A 22,079-nucleotide genomic window follows, 5' to 3' on the forward strand; every position below is an offset into this window, starting at 1 on the left:
GTACGAAATGCCAAAGGTAATATTCAAGATTTGAAGACTAAATTGTCTTCCAAATTTGACATGAAAGATATTGGTGCTGCAAATTGTATTTTGGGCATGGAAATTGAAAGGGATAAGGAAAAGAGGAATCTATGATTAAACCAGAGGAAGTATGTTGAGACAATACTGTAGAGTTTTAATATGCAGGATAGTAAACTGGTTAAGGTTCCTATTCCTGTAGGTGGAAAATTATCTCCTGAATAATGTCCCAAGATAGAAGAAGAGGAAGAGGACATCTCTTGTGTTCTAGATGCAAGAGAAGTCATTAGTCCAATGTATGTGAGGGTATGTACTAGACCATACATTACAAATTTAGTGGGAGTATTGAGAAGGTTTATGTAAAAATCTAGGGAATGAGCACTTCAAAACGATGAAGTGGGTTTTAGGGTATTTGTGTAGTGCTAGTGATTATGGTTAGTGCTACCAAGGAAACCAAGATTGGGCAGAGTTTTGGACATCTGTGGTTTTGTTGATGCAGACTGGGCTAGAGGTATGGATGAGAGAATATCTACATGTGGCTATGTATATAATCTATTTGGAGGTGCAGTGAGTTGGATGAGTAAGAGATAATCTGTAGTGGCACTGTCAACTATAGAGGCAGAATACATGGCAGCCACTGATGCAAGAAATGAAGAATTTTTGTTGCAAAGATTGTGTTCAAGTATGGGGTTAGTTCATCGAGCTATAAGGATAGCCTGTCACAACCAATGTGCAATTTTCTTGGCAAAGAACCCTGCTTATCATTCTGTTGAGTATCACTTTGTGAGGGATATGGTAGAAGACAGAAAGATGATGTAGGTAAAGGTGGACACTTTGAATAAAATTGTAGATGCATTAACAAAGTTTGTTAGCTCTAAGAAGTTGTCTTGGTGTAGAGAAACAATGGGCATTGTAGGGGTGGATCAATGACTAAGCTCTATTGTGTCCCCCTGTGGAAAGAAAACAACAAGTGGGAGAATGTTGGGTTGTATTATATTCTTTCCACCACTATCCCTACCTATCATTTTGTGCATGGATTTCACACATAGTTTTGTGCGTGATGGTTTCCAGTCCATCGTATTATGTAGATCGAGTCAAGGGAACTATGGTTATGTCATAATCTAGAGTTAATGGATTGGGGCTTATGGATTCTTTGACATGTATTTATATGTATTGTAAGATTGAAAGGAACAAAATGAAATAACAATATGATAGTCTCGGTTTTGGGATCGAGGGCAAAATCTCTCTGTATATTTGTTTTATGTGTTATTCTCTCACCATTATTTATTTTCTATTTTTTTAATTCATATGCAGGTAATTTCTGTATGAGGATAGAACCTGCAATGGAGACTTTGGTTTCAAGGGATACAATGTTGTTATTATATGGGTTACTGATACCCAACATATAACACAATTGGTACTCTATGTGGGAGATTCAAGTTTATGATCTTCTTCAGTATCTCTCCTTCAAGCATCATAATCTACGCATCTCTATACCATTTTAATGCATTACAATAGTATGGAATAATGGAGCTAAACATTGGTCACTTGTGATGAGAGATCTCACTAAGAGAGCAAAGGTCAAAGTTGATGTTTTTGTTAGGAAGAGTCGTTAATTCCAATGCCTTATTTCAGGGATGGAAAAGGGTTGTCATGCGTCAATTTATACACCTATTCTACCAATAGTCAAACTTTCGATAGATGTGACATCAACAATGGTGTTGTGTTCTTCTGATCTCTTTATTTACATATCCTCTATAAGTCCCCTCACTGATTATATATATTTTGAGTTTGTGTTTATAAGATTCGGTAGGTATTCGAGGGCAGTAAAAGTACCTTTGAGTAACATTAAGTCCAAATAATTTAAAAATGTGTAGAAGTAAAATATGAATAATTTTTAAAAATGAGTTAATTAATGAAAGGAAATAAATTTTATAAAATAAGGCAGACGATTTGGCAAATTTAGATAAGTATATAAAATTATACTATAGTTGAGAGATAATATATAATGTAAATAATGAATCCATACAGGTGAGGATAGTTTTAGATAGAGGAGGAATGACCTGTTATAGAGTTTTATGAACCCAACGTTTCAGACTTCCAGGTGAGTCCATCATCATAGGATCAGTGAATAGATATTCAGAAGATATTAATGATGTATCCATGAGCTATATTTCATAGTATATATATATATATATATATATATATATATATATATATATATAGGTTATGAAAGAAATAATATAATAAATTTGGTCAGCCATTTAGTTTGTTAATATTTAGATTTATTTTTATTTATTTTTTAATTAATTTTTTAATTATTTAATTTATAAATTTATTTAGTTAATTATTATTCTTTTTTATATTAATTAAACAAATTAAATAAGTAAAAGAAGATAAAAAGTTATCCATATAAGTGAGAGAGCATAAATAATATTACAAATGTCAAAATATTTAGAGAACAATGTCTTAAATAATAATTTGTCATTTGAATTTAATAATTAGTAATTGGATTGAGGTGTTTTATCTTTCCCTATATAGGTATAGGGGAGATGTTGCCACATTAGCATTAAATAATATTGTATTAAAATTATTCTTGTTTTCGTATTAATATTAATTATAAGTTTATAATAGATATGGCTTACAAGTTGTTGCATCATATATATATTGAGGTTGCTACTTCCCCATCCATCAATTATTTTGAAAAATTCAAACAAAAATCAAAATTCATTAAAGATTATATTTTGAGTTGAAGTGTTACAAGGCTCGAATGTGAAATCTCAAAAAGTTCACATGGTTCTTTATTAGTGTAAGGTGTTATTGTTTATAACCATAGTTGGCATGTTTTTATTCGGTATTAATAGTAAAGTGTATTGCCATATATGGTTATTATTAATAAAATGTAATATACTGTATTATGATATGTCTAGGCATAATAAGATGGTTCATCCTTAACAACTTGGTACGCCAATACATAGGCGTTCCCACACAAACTTCTGTATGGAAAATATTTTCCCTTAATACCATATTCCACATGACCCCGTCGTTGGTCCTATTGCTCAGACCTGGAAAATAACCAAGGCTTGTTAGTTATTTCAAACCGATGGTAATATGCTATGTTGTGCGTGAAGAGTTTCTGAATATTTATTTAGTTTATTGAAATAACGAAAAGCGAAAATATTAAATAACTCTCTTGGTTTATTCCGTATAGCACGTCTTTTGCAAGGTACTGATGGTTGGGATTATTCGCGAGGTACGGTCACAAAAATATTTGAATTAATAAAACATAAAGGGTGATGCCTTATTTGTGATATAAATATAGCAAGGCTCTAACAATTTATGCTATATAAATAGCAAGGCTATGATTTTGAGTGTGGAGATTCTCGACACAAGGATCTCCTCACAATGAACTCATGCAAAAATAAGTTTAAACTGTTGGTATCTACAAAGCATAAAATGTGAGAGTCGAACTTTTGGAAATTCCTCCCAAATCGAGAAGATTATTATTATCTATTGATATTAAAATAGTTATTTTTCTATGTCTAGAAGCAACCAACGTACCATTATCACTCTCATTTTTAATTAGAGTGTTTTATAATGGCTCTTGGGTTTTCTTCTCATATATTATCATGATATTCTATCACTGGCATCCCCGCTCAAGGAGGGTTAGAGGTAAAATGCACGAGTCATCTCCTCTATACTCTTATTACATCGATTTCTTTGTTTTTTTTTAACTTTTTATGAAAGTTGTAACTTTCTTTCTATTCATTCTTATTGAAGCATAATGTTTTCCTCCATATCTTGCTCATCCCTCATGGGTATGATGTCCTTTGGTGCTACAAGTCAAATATCAAGTTCTATGGAATATTTTAAGTTTCTTTATTCAACGTATTCTTATTTAAGTTATTAATTTTTCTTTTTATTTGCTAACCATTGCAAAGTTATTGTGTTGTTGCACCATACAGGGAGAGAGTAGAGAGCACTTCAATAGTAAGACTTAACTTCATTTCCCTTAATTTATTGGTGACCCACGATAGCTTCTCCAACTATTATCCCATAATATGGGCTAATTTCCCTTTACATGTTTCCAATGAGATATTAACCGAAGGAGTGCTGAGTTGCTCAAACAATGTGTATATTGTTTAAGTGTTCCATAAGGACCCTTTCCTAAGGTTGTTACTAGTCATGAGATAAACGGTTTTCTTAGAAATGTAACTCCCCACAGGCCACACATTTACTAGTAGTTGTGAATTAACCTCATGAAAACCCCTTCAGTGTTTTCTCCTTAGGTTTGTTCTAGAGTTAGTTTTTAGAAAAAACACAAGATAACTATGGCCCTTTTGGATCCTAGGATTGTAATATTTCTTAAAATTAATAAAACATTTTCTTTGTCATTTCAAATGTGAGCTTATGGCGAGGATTTATAATTTGCTAGAAGAATGCAGAGAGGTCAATTTATTTTTTCTTATTTATTTTTCAATCACAGTGGTCATCTTTTCTTTTTAAGTGAAAGTAAAATCAACTTTGTAACTGCAACTTAAACTTTACAACTTATTACAAATTTTTTATATTCATTTTGTACAGTCATTTTCGCTCCCTATATCCTTCCTTCCATAGATTGAGTAAGGCCATCCTTTGTTTCATATTTTACCATGCAATTAATGTAAATAGGCATTTTTCCAGTGCATGTAATTTAAGTTTCTAACCACATATCTAATTAAATACAATATAAGGAGTTATATGTATTTATATCATAAAGGAAAGGATTATTTTCCATGTCCAACACTCTTAGTTTTATTTATTTTTTCTTTTTGTAACCTTACACTAGGGTTATTCTAAGAAGTGACACAAGTGTCTCCCAATGAGACACTAGCCCTTCCTTTTTTATTTATTATTTACTAAATGATAACATCATTTTTTTTAAGAAAATAAAGACTAAATACAAGGGAACAATTCTCATGCATACATTTATAATTTATAGAGACTATACAATGCTCTTTTAGTTTAATGAGATTTTGAGTGTACAAATGTTTTAAAAAAATTGTGTTACCTAATTATTCTGGGCTTTCCCCTATTGTACCCTTTCCTTTCTCATTTGGCATGTAATCTTTCTCCCCTGCACCTGCCCAATGTTTTCTCTTCCTATAACATAAATTTCAAGATACACAATACAAGCATGGAGGCATTTATTCACTAACAAGCCATATACACCCACCATAGTTTTCTAACTACATAGACACATTAGCTTTCCCATTTTTTTTATTATTTCTCTTAGTTAAAAGGAACTTCTAGGCCTCTTGACTTCCCCAACCATATTTCCTTGGTAGTAGTGCTTTCATGGAATAAATATGTTTTCAATCTTCCAATCCTAACATTCAAGAGCTTTTTCACAACTATCTATCTCCAACTAGGGTATTGGAGGTTGTTATCTTTCTCTTATACAATAGCCCCAATCAAGAGTAAGAATGATGACATTCATCTCCATCCAACATTAATCTTTTGAACTCCTTTAGTAATTCTTTGCCCAGCCATTTCCTCTGTTGTTCCCCCTTTCTCTTCCTACCTTCTCTTCTTTCTTTGAGCTTGGGCTTTATCATAGAATGTTGATTATATATGTTGCATTGCTTTCTGGATTTGTTCCTCTCAAATATGATTCATGCAGTACCCCAAAGAAAAGAAATTTCTTGTGGATGTGAGGAGTTTCTCCTTTTTTCTCTTTTTCTTAGGGCATAACTAGCTCATTAATTACTTTTCACTAAAAAGGGAAGACATTTAGTAAAGATATTACAAAAAAATAAAATTAACGAGACATAATATAAAACAATTACATTATATTATTTTTAACATGAAACCTATATTACTTAAAAAAAACAACTTTTAACAATTCAACATCCTTAAAATTTACTATTTCATAAAATAATTTAACATTTTTTTATTTCCAATAAAAAAATTACTTTAAATTTAAATCTAAACATTTAAAATAAAATTTGAAAACAAAATGATAATGACCTAAAATGCATAATATTTTGATGTATTATAGTGTATTAATTGTAGTGACAACATCTTTATAAAAAATTAATTAAACTAGAAATCTAAAAATTTAAAATAGAACTTAAACACAACATAATCGTATCATAATGTATGAAGTACAGTGGCGACATCCTTATACTTCCAAACTAGACCAGTGGTACATAAACAAATCATATGCAGATTATTGATGCAGGAGCATCCAGCTCAGGGTGAACAAAATGAAAGTGTTTGTCTCATAGGATTGATAGGTTGACAGGTCATTCGTATCTGAATCTTTTAATTTTATTTAGTTTGTATCATTTAGGACTTAACAACAAGATCTCGTTCACTTTTGTTTTTATTTTCTTTTAGTGATTGTTTGAAATCAATTATAGAATTTGGATGAGAGAAAAATTATTAAATGTAACTACATGTAACTGATTGACAGTTCTTGAAATTGTTCAACATATATTACAAAAATAAAAAACATGAAACATTGTAGGGTGGTTATCCAACATAATAAAAATAAGAATAGCATTATCAAATTTCTTGTGAACATCTGAATCCATCGTAGCATCGAATTACATATATATTTTCCTATTTAAAGACTAGCTTGAGTGTGTTCCTAACAACAGTAACAAAACAGTGAATGAGCTTTTTGTTTCTTAACAGACAATGACAATATCAGACCCAGCAAGCAAACAAAGTCTCATGAAAGCACAAGCACCAAGCAACAAGGACGAACAACCATTTGGAGAATCAAATACTACTTACAACAAATAAATATAGTTCATAAATACCACATAAAGTGTTTGAAAAAGGAAACTACAGCTAAGCGAAGGAGGGTTCGAGAGCACCCTTGAATACAATCACAGCAAAGAGAGTACGTGAATTTTCAGGTACAATATAAAACTCAATACATCTTTTTCTTTCCTTTACAAGCATATTCATGTCCATACATAGAATGTCCAAGTGCTACAGCTTGAAGACAAAACTAAAAATACATTGTATGTCAGTAGAGGAGCCGGGTTCGAAACCCCAACATAAAAACCCTACATACAAACTATAAAAGCTAAAGAATCATTGAACTTTGACTTCAAAACCCTGACCAACAAGTTTGGTACTGCGACCTCATACGAGTCTAACCACTTGAAGAAGAGCAAAGGTTTGTAAGCCTACGCTTACCCGCGAGCAGTGTCGAGCCAGAGGAAGGAATCAACAGGTCACCAACCAACAAGGGAACCCTGCTCACAAAGGAGCAAGACCCTTAGCACAACAGGAAGACCAATTGCAGAACTAAAGTAGAGAACGATGACTTATATTTGGTAGACAACGAGTTTAAGTCGAATGCAGGGTCACCTGATGGCTATGACCTGAAATCACCAAACCAAATAACAAATTACACTGCAGAACAAACACAGTGAGCAAAGAAAACAATACAGGAGCAAATGTACTCAGGAGAAAGCAACCGTAGATAGCACCCACAAAAACCTCGGGGCCAAGGAACCCATTTGCAAAAGGCAGAGTGTCGAGCTTCAAAACCCTTGAGCTAACTCACGGATAGAAGAGAATAGAGAGCGCCATTTTATCTATAAAACCCAGCTAGCAGAATAGCACCATGACTGAATAGTGTAAACAAAGTCCAATTGACAGAGTCGAGTCAAGGATGGAAGAAAAAATAGAAAGGTCACAAAACCTCCTACAGAGACCCGAGTGAACCAGAGCACCACGTGGACAAGCCAACGTGAAAAAGATGGAGCAAACTGAGCCGTTAGGGTTCCATAGAAAAATAAAAGGCGGGAGGACAGAATTCGAGGCAAAGACGGGTTTCTCCCTCACAGTAAGCGCATACCAATCAAACAAAAAAGAATCAAAATAATATCTAGCTGCCCTCAAATCACACATTTAATAATTTCATTAATCATGATTTATAAAATTTCGTTAATCAATATTCATGTCCGAACTATAGGACATGGCTGGTCCCATCAATTTTGGTATCGGAGCCAGGTTTGAGTTTTGTTTTCATAGAAATAGAAGTTGGAAGGCGAGGTCATGGGAGAGCTAATGAAAGAGTAGCGAAAGAAGAATTGAGAGAGGAGATTAGGATCCCGAATGCCCGACTAGCAGTAATAGAAGCAGGAAGAAGAAGGGATCTAGAAATGGGGGATAACTGTGAAGAAGAAACTATAGTTACAATAGATGGATCAAATGAAGAAGGAGCAAAAATAAAATTGTTAAGGTCAGTCTTGTTGGCTAGCAGTAAGCCAAAGCCTGAAATTCTGAATTATGATGGTAGTTTGTCCACAGAAGTGCTGTTGGACTAGATTAGTGAGCCAGATAAATATTTTGAATGTGAGGAGGCCAGCGAAGATAGGAGAGTTAGATTTGCTGCTACCAAGCTGAAAGGACTCACGGCCTTATGGTGGGATACTGTCTAAGCAAAGAGGAGAAGATTGGATAAGTTACCAATCAGGAAGTGGACCAAAATGGTCGCCAAGATGAAGGGCACGTTTTTGCCAAACGATTACCAAATTTCTCTGCATTGACAGTTACAAAATTTGAAGAAGAGAGGAATGGTGGTTAAGGAATATACCGAAGATTTCTATTGGGTGAATTTGAGAGCTGGTTATACTGAAGACACCCTAGAAAAGACAACAAGGTATGTGAGTGGCCTAAGGCCAGAGATATTGGATGAGACAAGTATTATTTCTCTGAAAATTGTAGGGGAAGCATACTAGAGTGCCTTAAAGGCAGAAGAAAATATCACAAGAAAGTAGAATGCTCGGAGAGGATGACGAACTAGTAGAGGGAGAGGATAATCCTTTGGCAAAGGAAAAGCTTCCAACAACAGTGAAGAGGGCAGCAGTTCAAAGAGCTCAGGGATAGTAGAGAAGGACAGTAGCACTAGGGGAGGAAGGCCATACTAGTGCGAAAGAGGTAGTGGTAGAGGCAGAGGAGCTGTCATTCAGTGTTAAGGGTGCCACAAGTGGGGCACAAGTCCTATGAGTGTCCTGAAGGTGAACAGGCTGGAACAAGAGGAGCATATGTTGCTTAGGCAGAGGAAGTAGAGACACCACCTAGAGAGGTAGAGAATGTGCTAGAGATAGGCGAGGCCTTAGTTTTGAATAAGGTTCTGCTGAAACCATCAAAGGAGATAGCTGACCAAACCCAAAGAAAGGCGTTATTCCATATTTTTTGCAAGTCACATGGGAAATGTTGTAAGCTAATTATCGACAGAGGGAGTACAGATAATCTACTTACCACAAAGATGGTGGAGAATTTGGGCTTGAAATTGTTAAAGCACCCTACTCCTTATAAGGTGTTGGGGTTACAAAAAGGACATCAACTATTGGTTGATGAACAATGTGAGGTTGAGTTCCCTATTAGTAGATAGAGGGACAAGGTTATTTGTGATGTTATGCATATGGACGTGTATCACATACTACTAGGAAGAACATGGAAGTATGACAGGAAGGTAGTGCATGATGGAAATACAAACTGTTACAAGTTTGTCAAGCATGGGATTAAGCACATGCTTGTACCCATCAAGGAGGAAGAAACAACATAAACTAGTTGAACCAAAGCATTGTTTATGGGAAGAAAGGAATTTTTGAAACATATTGAAAACAACGAGATAAAATATTTTGTTGTAAGGAGGCCGAAAACAGTGTTCTTACACACTGAAGTTGCAGATTTTCCTGAAGAAATTTAGGACATGTTGTAGGAGTTCGGTGACATTGTAGTGAATGATTTGCCAGATAAATTACCTCCTAAGAGAAGTATTAGTCATCAGATAGACTTTAGACCCGGAGCTAGTTTACCAAACAAGGAAACATACCGAATGAGTCCTAAGGACAATGAGGAGATTATAAAATAGGTAAAGCAATTGCTTGACAAGGGTTTGATAAGGGAGAGTTTAAGCCTCTGTGCAGTTCCGATAGTTTTAGCTCCCAAGAAAGGTGGACAATAGTGAATGTGCACAGATTTGAGAGCCATCAATAAGATTACCATCAGGTACAAGTTTCCATTGCCACAGATGCATGACATGATGGACTGCTTAAGTGGAGCATCATATTTCTTGAAAATCAATCTGAAGAGTGGATACCACCAGATCAGAATCAAAGAAGGGGACGAATGGAAAACAACTTTCAAGACTAATGAACGACTGTATGAGTGGCTGGTGATTCCATTCTGGTTAAGTAATGTCCCGAGTACCATTATGCGCCTAATGAATGAGATGTTGAAATAAATCATTGGGAAGTTTGTGATTGTATATCTTGATGATATACTCATTTTCAATAAGACTAAAGAGGAACATTTTCGACATGTCCAAAGTGTGCTAGAGAAATTGCAACAAAAAAGTTGCTAACAAACTTTGTAAAATGTTATTTTTTGCAGAGGAGATTAGTTTACTTGGGTTTTTTGATAGCAGAAAATGAGCTGAAAATGGACCCAAAGAAAATTACAACTATCATTAGCTGGCCATCCCCAAAAAGTTCGTTCGAGGTTCATAGTTTTCATGGGTTGGCAAGTTTCTATCATAAGTTCATAAGGAATTTTAGTGAGATCCACGCACCTATGTTGGACACAATAAAAAAGGGAAGTCAGCCTTTCTGTTGGACTGAAGTGGCAGAGAAAAGCTTCCAGAACTTGAAGACAAAGATCACTGAAAGGCCAATTTTGAGGTCGCCTGATTTTAACAAATTGTTCCAAGTTTGTTGTGATGCCAGTGGTACAGCAATTGGGGCCAAAATTAGTGAGGAAGACAAACATGTTGCTTATATCAATGAGAAATTGACTGAAAATAGGCAGAAGTACTCATCTTATGACAAGGAGTTCTATGTTGTCATCCAAGCATTGAGGCATTGGATACATTATTTGCTAGGTAATGAGTTTGTTTTTTTTTCTGACAATTCTACGTTGCAGTTTGTTATGTAGTAGCATAAGCTAAACCACAAGCATGTGAGGTGGGTTGAGTACTTGCAGAGTTTTGTGTTTGTTTTGAAGCATATCATTGGATAGACCAAGAAGGTGGCAGATGCAATGAGTAGGAGAGCTTTGCTCCTACACGAGAATACGATACAAGTGCTAGGTTTGGAACATTTGACAGACTTGTATCAGACAAATGCAGATTTCAATGAGGCTTATGAATCCTACCAAAACCCTTTGTTGAGGAACAATAGTCCATGGTTGGACTATAACTTACACGAGAACCTACCGTTTAAAGGAGGACAACTATGTATTCCTGACTGTTTGATGAGGGAGAACATCATCCGGGAGAAGCACAGTGAAGGTCTAGCCAGAAATTTTGGCATTGACAAGACCTTGACTACCTCAGTCACTTTTATTACTGGATGAAGATGTGAAGACATGTGCAGCAATTTGTAACTAGGTGTAAAGTGTGTCAGTTGGTGAAAGGACACTGTCAGAATATGGGACTCTACACACCACTTCCTATTCCAAGTAGACCGTGGGACTCAGTCAGCTTGGACTTTGTCTTGGGTTTGCCAAGAACACAACGTGGTTATGACTCTGTGATGGTGGTAGTGGACTGGTTCTAAAAAATGGCACATTTCATTCCTTGTAGAAAAACCAATGATGCCACTCATGTAGCACACTTGTTTTTCACGGAGATTGTCAGACTGCACGGCTTGCCTAAGTTCATTGTTTCCGAAGGGGATGTGAAATTTATAGGACATTTCTGGCCCACCAAGTGGAAGAAGTTGGACACACAGTTGAATTTCAGCTCTGCTTATCACCCACAGACTGATGGGCAGACGAAGGTGGTGAACTCGAGCTTCAGAAACTTGCTACGACACTTGATTGAAGAAAATTCATGGATGTGGGATCGTGTACTTACCCAGGCAGACTTCGCTTACAACGATTCACCGAATCACAACACGGGGTACAATCCTTCTCAGATCTTTTATGGCATGCATCATCACGGAGTGCATGAGTTATGAGATCTTGGATAGCTCGAAAGACGGAGTGCTAACGCGAAATATTTTTCCAAAGCAATGAATGACCTACATGAGAAGGTAAAGTCAAAGTTGCAGGACAATAGTCAAAAGTACAAATAGCGGGCAGACCTGAAATGGTGAGAGGTACAATTTAATGTGGGGATGAAGTTGTCACACATTTGCACAGAGAATGATTCCCTAAGATTGAGTACCACAAACTGAAATATAAGAAGATTGGCCCTAGTAAAATTCTATGTAAATTCTCTGCAAATGCCTATGAATTACAACTACCTCCAGGGATAGGGATACACCCATCTTCAATGTGGCATATTTGTTTCCATACGCTGCCAGTCCTAAATATGATAGTTCAGCATGGCGAGAAAGGGACACCTAGATGGAAAGTGGTTCTTGGATGAGGCAAATGCCTTTGCCTCAGCCCCGTGAGATCGAGAGAATTCTCAACACATAGGTGGCCAAGTGAACTCATAGGAAAGAGTACCTTCAGCACCTTGTCAAGTGGAAGAACTATCCCAGAAGGACAATTCGTGGCTTGATGCGGCACAGATACAACGTGCAGGATATTCTCTCGAGGAGCTCTTAGAATGGAGCCATGAATTTTTGTTACCTTAGCAGCCTGATGCAGGAACATCCAGCTCATGGTGAACAAAATGAAAGTGTTTGTCTCATAGGATTGAGAGGTTGACAGGTCATTGGTACCTAAATCTTGTAATTTTCTTTAGTTTCTAGCATTTAGGACTTAACAACATGATATGCTTCACTTTTGTTTTTAATTTCCTTTTCTTACAATTTTAAATCAATTACAGAATTTGCATGAAAGAATAGTTATTAAATGTAACTACATGTAACTGATTGATAGTTCTTGAAACTGTTCAACATATCTTACAAAAAGAAAAAACATGAAACATTGTAGGGTGGTTATCCAGCATAATAAAAATAAGAATAGCATTATCAAATTTCCTGTGAACATCTAAATCCATCGTAACATTGAATTACATATATATTTTCTGGTTTAAAGACTAGCCTGAGTGTGTTCCTAACAACAGTAATGAAATAGAAAATGAGCTTTTTGTTTCTTAACAGACAGTGACAATATCAAACCGAGCAAACAAACGAGGTCTCGTGAAAGCACCAACACCAAGAAAGAAGGACAAACAACCAGTTGGAGAATCAAATATGAATTACAAAAAAAAATACAATTCATAAACCCCACATAAAGTGTTTGAAAAAGGAACCTACAACTAAATAAAGGAGGGTTCCACAACACCCTTGAATATAATCATAATAAAGGGACTACACGAATTTACAGGTACAATATAAAACTGAATACATATTTCTCTTTCAATTTCAATCATATTCAAGTCCATATATAGAATGTTGAAGTTCTACAGCCCGAAGACAAAACCAAAAATACATTGTATGTCAGCAGAGGAGCCGGGTTCGAAACCGCAACATAAAAACCCTACATACAAACTATAAAAGCTAAATAATGATTCAACTATGACTTGAAAACCCTGACCAACAAGTTTGGAACCACAACATCATACCACTCTAACCACTTGAAGAACAACGAGGGTTTTTAAGCCTATGCTTACGCGAGAGTAGTGTCGAGTGAGAGGAAGGAATCGACAGGTCACCAACCAGCAAGGGAACCCTGCTCACAAAGGAGCAAGACCCTTAGAACAAGGAAAAACAATTGTAGAACTAATGTAGAGAATAAGGACTTACCATTTGTAGATGATGAGTTGAGGTCGAATGTCGGGTCACCTGGTGGCTGCGACCTAAAATCATCGAACCAAATAACAAATTACATTGTGGAACAAACACTGTGAGCAAAGAAAACAATACAGGAGAAAATGTACTCCGGAGAAAGCAGCTGTACATAGCACCCACAAAACCTTCAGGGCCAAGGAACCCATTTGCAGAAGAGAGAGAGTTGAGCTTTGAAACCCTCGAGCTAACCAATGAACATAAGAGAATAGATAGTGCCATTATATCAATAAGACCCAACTAGTAGAATAGAGCCATGACCGAATAATGTAAACAGAGTCTAGTTGATAGAGTCAAGTCAAGGACGGAAGCACAAATAGAAAGGTCACAAAACCTCTTGCAGAGACCCGAGTGAGCCAAGGCACCGCACGAAGAAGCCAAAATGAAAAAGATGGAGTAAACTGAGCCATTAGTGTTCCATAGTACAACACAAGGCAAGAGGAAGGAATCCAAGGTAGAGACAGGTGTCTCCCTTACATCCAACGCATACCAATCAAACAAATAAAATCAAAATAATATCTAGCTGCCCTCAAATCACTAATAATTTCATTAATCAACATTCATATAATTTCATTAATCAATATTCATGTCTAGACTATAGAACACGGCTAGTCTTATCAATTATACAAGTTGAAAAATTTTGTCCCCACAATAAACTACATCTCAAATCTACTTAATTACCACATTTAAAATTTGGAAATGACTTTAATATATATTTAAACGCTTAAAATTCATACTCAAATACAACTAATAATTGATAAGAAAAACAAAGAAAAGAAAAATGATAAAGATGTTAAATATTACTCCAAAACAATAATTATAACTGTAAATATTGATAATAAAATTGTTATAATTGTATGAAATATCACAATTTCAAGGAAAAGGTCCAAACGAAACACATACAACAAAATAAGGAAAAATACAGGGCATTTCTCTAAGGGGATTGTGACGGGTGAATGTAAGGGATGACACGCTCTAATGGCTAACTACAAATTCCTTGGTGTGATACGTTTAACCTTGAGATCTTTACTTGCATTTCCTGCCAGTTCTAAAACAACCAGTTCTAAAACATGTGCAGTAACATTCTCCAGAACGCCTGCAACATATAGACCTGCGATAGCTCCTACCCTTACATTTGAAGATACTTGAGACTTCAAAACACCATGGATCAACTGCAATAAGAAAAGCATTTCAGTCCACATATTCCAGGAGCCCTTTGTCAGAGTATTTGAATTGTATCAAAGCTTAAGAAATAAATTTCTCTCAAGGCAAATGCTAGCTACAATTACTTCATCAGAATTAGGATTTTGACATGAAAATTTATAGAAAATAAACAGATAAAAACCAAGTCTAGAGAGTTCAACCTATTACAGGAATTGTGTGGAGTTCTTGTTCATAGAAGTATTTGAGATGTTTCATCTTGAAAACGAATCTCTGGAATTAATTCAGTTGAATCATGAAAATCGATAAATACAAATGCAAGTAAAAGAACTGAAAAACTTGCTCCACATAGTAACCAAGGCATGTTTTTGGATCGTGAAGCATGATATTGTTCTTGCTTGGTGAATTACTACCATAGGGGTTGAGATTTACATGCTTTTACTTTTAAATTTTAAATTACTTTTTACTTATTTATAATAATTTAATTTAGAATTATAATTTAGTTATTTTTTAATAATTTTGAATTTGGTATCATAAAATAAAATAAATATACTGATGTTTATTTTCTTTGGGCATATTTATAATGTATATGATTATGCTAGTTTTTAGACATTTATCTAATGCAATATTTAATAAGTTGTTAGATATTTATAGGCTTTCAAAACACTTATCTAATACAATATTTAATAGTGACAAGGTAAGCTAAGGGTTATGTGTTTCTAATTGATTTTGTTTGTTGTGAGTTTAAAATGGTAGGATATCAAAGCACCTATCAACAAAGTAGAAAGAGTAAAACAAAAAATAAGAGGAAATATGTGCTCATAATGGATGTGCATAGCATATACCTCATTGGCTAAGGAGAATCCCAACCACACAATTAGTGTTTCAAAAGTTGAATCTCAAGTTTTGACAACACACATCCATAAATTAGAAACAATATAACAAACAAAAGAGGAAATATGTGTTCATAATGGATGTGCAGAGCATATCCCTGCTTGGCTGAGGAGAATCCCAACCACACAATTAGTGTTTCAAAACTTTAGTCTCAAGTTTTGATAGCACACATCCATAAAGAAATTCAGTAGGAGACTTCATGGTTACAAATCCATCTATAAAGAATCTTGATGTGAGAAAAAGCACAACTAAGAAGGAGATCACTCAATTAATTTCTCTATATCTACTATTGTCTATAATGTTTTGGATGGTAGGTTCACCTATTACAGAGGTCAAGCTGTTTTGTTCCAGGTGCAAAAAAAATTCTCCCTTGGCATTATTAGTTTTGGGAAAAGTAATGACTAGAGGTTAAAAAAAGAACTATTATGGTTATGTTTTAAATGAAACAACTAAGGTTTCCTAAAAAGAGGAGTTTTGATATTACAAAAATTTAAAAGTTAGTCTCTACAAGCAATATAAACAAACCTTTGTAATACAAGCAAATAAATATGTTTTCTTCTCCCAAGATATCATCCTTACAAGAATTGTGTGGAGATCTTGTTCACAGAAGTATTTGAATTATTACATAGCTTCATTGGAGATGTTTCATCCTAAAAACAGATTTATGGAATTACTTCATTTGAATCATGAAAATCCATAAATACAAATGCAAGTATAAGCATTGAATAACCTGTTCCACTTAGTAATCGAGGCATGTATGCGAAGTCCTTGGCCCAACTTGAATCTGAAATAATTGGGATATCTCATTGTGAAAGTTTGAATATACCAATTGAGGATGAATTATCCCAAGGACTGAACCTTTATACAATTACCGACAAAATTGTCAGGAGACCAATATATTTCTTTAAGGTTCACCTATTTTAATTGAGAGATGCACCCTGGGCAGGATTGTGACTATTGTAGTGACCGAGGCAGTCGCACCGGTTGGGAAGAATCAGTGGCAGAAAAATCGGGTCAATTGTACAAGAACTGGTTGCATTGGTCGAGCACGATGGAAGCCTTTCAAGTTCATCGGTGCGATATGACTGTTACCAACTCTGTAGCCAATTGTGGATTGATTGATTGAACCAAGATGTGTTGACATAGATCCTATTCCAGTGTATATTTCAAGGTAAATAAGTGTGTGAAGTATCATGAAACTAGACCAGATTAAGTGTGGCTGTTGCATGATTTGATATTGTTGTTGTTTTCTCATGAATCGATGATTGCCACACTGTCAAAATTGTCACACTAATGTTTGATGACCAATTTTCCATCTTGACAGGTGCTGAGATCATTCTAGAAAGTCCCTATCTAGCCCCATTAGTCTAGTCTATTTTCCTAAGGTTTGAGTTTGACATTGGTTGAAAGTCTTTATCATACTATTATCAAGTTCTTTAGGCATATCGAAGCACTCTAGTAGGCCAAGTTCATATTTTTTTAGTTTCTTCATTGAAAGTCAAATTGTCAAGACAAAGTATGTAGAGAGAAGTGGCATGGCCGAAACAATGAAAGAGCTTGACAGAAACACTCAAGACTCTACCAAAGAGCAAGATCATTATATTAACAAACACATAGATTAACCCTCACTATGATTTATTTTTCACTAACACTTCACTACTCCTGCCCACTAATATTGATGACTCACTGAGATATCATCGTCATACGAATAGGTGAGATTAATGTTTTAAAAAACTTATACCTATGCTAGAGATCCAAGATCCGGTTATTGGGCATCCTTAGCACACAGCAGCAGTGGAGGACCAGTCTCCTTTGTCGTAGAGATCCTCATAGGGGTTGTCGTGGGCAAAGAAGCGCCGCGACAAATGTGTATTTGGAAGCACGTCTACATCTCAGTCAACTAAGCGGTGAAGTTAGTTTTAGTGCCATTGGACGCTGAATAATTTTTTTAGGTAGGCAAAACTACAGTTAAGAGGTGTTTCTCTCATATATATATAGAAATGGGGTCGTAAGCGTTTACATATATATTATAATTACTTGGAAGTATAAGGGGATTTGAGATGAGGTATGGGTAAGAAAATAAAAGAGTAGAAGGGAAGGGGTTCTAATTTTTTTGGAATATACTATAGATAATGTTTATTTTCTTTAATAAGGTGTTTTGAAGAGATCCAAGAAAACACCCAAAAAAACATATTGATGAATTAGATAAAATGTATCGTCATTTACTCACCAATACTTTTTTAGATGACCATAATGGTAGAAATAGAAGAGCTTTCACACTTCGGAAGCCAAGGAAGTATATGAAAGAGGGGCTAAGCTATTCACACTTGGATATGAATTGCAAGGAACAAAGTCAATCATAGACCTTCATAAGTTGGAGGAATTAGACATGTGTTTCTCCAAGGTGGGTTGACCAAAATGGAAGAAATCCAGTTGAGTGCTCAAGCCATTCATGCTTGTGTTGATACAACATGAACTCTTAGAACATCTTGTGAAGAGGCGAGTCTCACAATTTTCACTTGTCTTAGCAAGATAATATCTCTAACATCGCCTCTACTTCCTTACAATAATGAGCTCATGATGGAGATATTGTAGTTGATAGTGGAAATCCTTCAAGGGTTGAACAACATGGTGCTTGCTACCTTTGAGAAGTAGTGCAAAATATTAGAACCCATGGTAGAGTTTAGATTTGGCACATTCATGCTATGTTTGAAATGTGATGACTTAATCCTTTAGAGATTCCAAAAAAATTACGTGAGAGTTACATGAGCTCATAGAGACCCTGTCAAAGCAAGCATGCAAAATATTGTGTCCTTGTTCTTAGAAGGATATGCGAACATCTGCAAGATACTAAGATCCAAACTATTGACCATTTGGAGGAAGGAACTAATTGTATCACGAGCTACCTATGATATAGTGAAGAAGTAGGTCATGCAAAACATAAAACTTTTTAGACCAACGTCCCAAACTATAGAGTGGGTTTTAGCATTATATAGTGTAAAAGTCTACTTTCTTACTTAATACACTCAACCTATTTGACTTTTTTTCTATAGCAGTGGTGTTTAGACTAGTATCACCTATTTTAATCTAGTTATACTAATCTTCTAGTCTCTCTCTCTTTGTTTTTCTTTTCTTCAGGGCTTCCTCAATCAGGTTTACATACCATGATAATACACTACTCTCTCCTTAGGCATAGAATTAGTAATTTTCAATATTAGTTGTATCCCTCTTCCTAGGGGTACCTCATCTATTAACCTTATTAGAAATTTATTCCGAGGTTTTAAATATTCCACTAGTCCTAGAAATTGTGTTATAAGAGGTGACACTTCTATATATATATATATATATATATATATATATATATATAGATATATATTGTCATGATTCTCTTCATAATTTTTGTTCTTTCCTACATCCCTTTTGGCTCTTTTTTGGTTGTTGTTTCAATTTTCCTCCTCCAAAGTTGTAGCAACTCAACAAAGAAAGCCTATGCTCACTTAGATAGGAGGCGTCCTTGGTCTTGGCATCCCCCCTCAACGAGGGTTAGAGGTCAAACGCATGGCTCAAAGGAAGGTAAAATGCATGGCTCATCTCCTCTATACTCTTATTACATTAGTTTTTTTTTTTTTAACTCTTTATGCAAGCAGTAACTTTCTTTCTTATTTCTCGAGAAGGGTGCCATTTGCCTCTAGTCGTTGCTCATCCCTCATGGGTATGATTTCCTTTGGTGCTACAAGTCAGATATCAGGTTCTATGGAATATTTTAAAGTTTCTTTATTCAAGGTATTCCTATTTAAGTTATTAACTTTTCTTTTTATTCTCTAACCATTGGAAATTTATTGTGTTTTTGCACCTTACACGAAGGGAGTAGAGAGCACTCTAAATAGTAAGACTCATCTTCATTTCCCTTAATTTATTGGTGACCTAGAATAGGTTCTCATGCTATTATGCCATAATATGGGCTAATTTCCCTTTACATGTTTCCAATGAGATATTAGCCCAAGGAATGCTAAGTTGCTCAAACAACGTGTATATTGTTTAAGTGTTCGTTAAGGACCCATATCAAACAACTAGGGTTGTTACTAGTCATGAGCTAAATGTTTCTCTTAAAAATGTATGGCCGAGAGGCCACAGCTTTACTAATATTTGTTAATTAACATCATGACAACAGCTTCAATGTTTTCTCCTTCAGTTTGTTTTAGAGTTTCTTTTTAGGACAAACAGAAGATAACTATGGCCATTTTGGATATGATACTTGTAAGATTTTTTAAAATTAATAAAACATTTTCTTTGTTATTTCAAATGTGATCTTATGGCCGGGATTTATAATTTGGTGTTGATTTTTTTTTCTTATTTATTTTTCAACAATAGTGGTGGGGTTTCCTTCTTAGCTGAAGGTAAAATCAACTTTGTAATTGCAACTTAAACTTTACAGCTTATTACAAATTTATTATATTCATTTTGTATGGTCATTTTGACTCCCTACATCCTTCCTTCCTTACAGTAAGTAAGGCCATAGTTTCTTTCATGTTTTACCATGTAATTAGTGTAAAGAGGCATTGTTTCCCTTGCATGCAATTTAAGTTTCCACCCACATTTAATTAAATACATATTTAAGGAGTTATATGTAGTTATATCATAAAGGAAAGGATTATTTTCCCTGTAGAGCACTCTTTGTTTTATTATTGTTATGCTAAGAAGTTACACATGTGTCTCCCAATGAGGTACTAGCCCTTCCTTTTTTATTAATTATTTATCCTTAATTTTTTTTAATAAAATAAATACTAAATACAAGGGAACAATTCTCATGCATACATTTATAATTTACAGAGACTATACAATGTTATTTTAGTTTAATCACCTATTCTCTGTACTCTTTCTCCCCTGCACTTGCCCATTGTGTTTTCTATTCCTGCAACAACAATCTCAAGATACACAATACAAGCATGGAGGCATTTATTCACTAACAAGTCATACACACTCACCATATTTTTCTAACTACATACACACATTAGCTTTCCCATTTTTTATTATTTCTCTTAGTGAAAAAGACCTTCTGGGCCTCGTGACTTCACCCAACCATCTTCCCTTGGTAGCAATGTTTTCATGAAATAAATATGTTTTCAATCTTCTAATCCTAACATTCAAGATATTTTTCACGAGTATCTATCTCCAAGTAGGGTATTGGTGGTTGTTATCTTTTTCTTTTAAAGTAGCTTCATCTCCATCCAACATTAATCTTCTGAACTCCTTTAGAAAATCTTTGCACAACCATTTCCTCTATTGTTCCCCCTTTCTCTTCCTACATTCTCTTCTTTCTTTGAGCTTTCCACCCACCCCGCAAAGAGAAGAAAGATCCCGTGGAGGTGAGGAGTTGCTCCCTTTTTTCTCTTGTTTCTTAGGGCATAACTAGTTCATTGATTATTTTTTGACTAAAAAGGGAAGGCTTAACTCCCCCAATGGTCTTTGTCACATTTTCCCAATAAATATATATATATTTCCACTTATTTTGCTAAGATAAAATATTCACACACATATTACTGTTATAATAATTTCCTATAACATTAACACACATCTATATTACAATATTCCAAATTTGTCAATAAAAAACATGAATATTTTTTCTGTCATTTAATTTGTTCATATCTATTAAAGATTCGAGTCCTAAATCATAAAGTACTTGAATCCTTTACCAAATATATTACAAAAAAAAAAATTAACCAAACATAACATAAAACAATTACATTATATTATTTAAAACATAAAACCTATATTACTAAAAAAAACACTTTTTAACAATTCAATATCCTTGAAATTTACTATTTCATAAAATAATGTGACATTTTGTTATTTCCAATAAAAAAATTACTTAAAAAATCTAAACATTTAAAATAAAACTTGAAAACAAAATGATAATGACCTAAAAATTAATTAAAACAAAAATCTAAAAATTTAAAATAGAATTTAAACCCAAAATGATAATACTGTGTATCACATATTATTTTAAATCCATGCTTTTAAATCATGCTTTTAAATCCATGGTTGACTAAACATAATTGTATCATAATATATGAATTACAGTGGCAACATCCTTACACATCCAAACTAGGCCAGCCGCACATATGCAGATTATTGGAAAATTTTGTCGGACATCAGAAATCTACTTTGTTACCATATTTAAAATTTGGAAATTACTATAATATCATATTAAAAAGTTTAAAATTCATACTCAAATACAACTAATAATTG

This window comes from Pinus tabuliformis, chromosome 5_1 (assembly GCF_031772625.1).
Source record: "Pinus tabuliformis cultivar Carrire ecotype Pingquan chromosome 5_1, CPIR1, whole genome shotgun sequence".
In the NCBI taxonomy this organism is placed as follows: Eukaryota; Viridiplantae; Streptophyta; class Pinopsida; order Pinales; family Pinaceae; genus Pinus; species Pinus tabuliformis.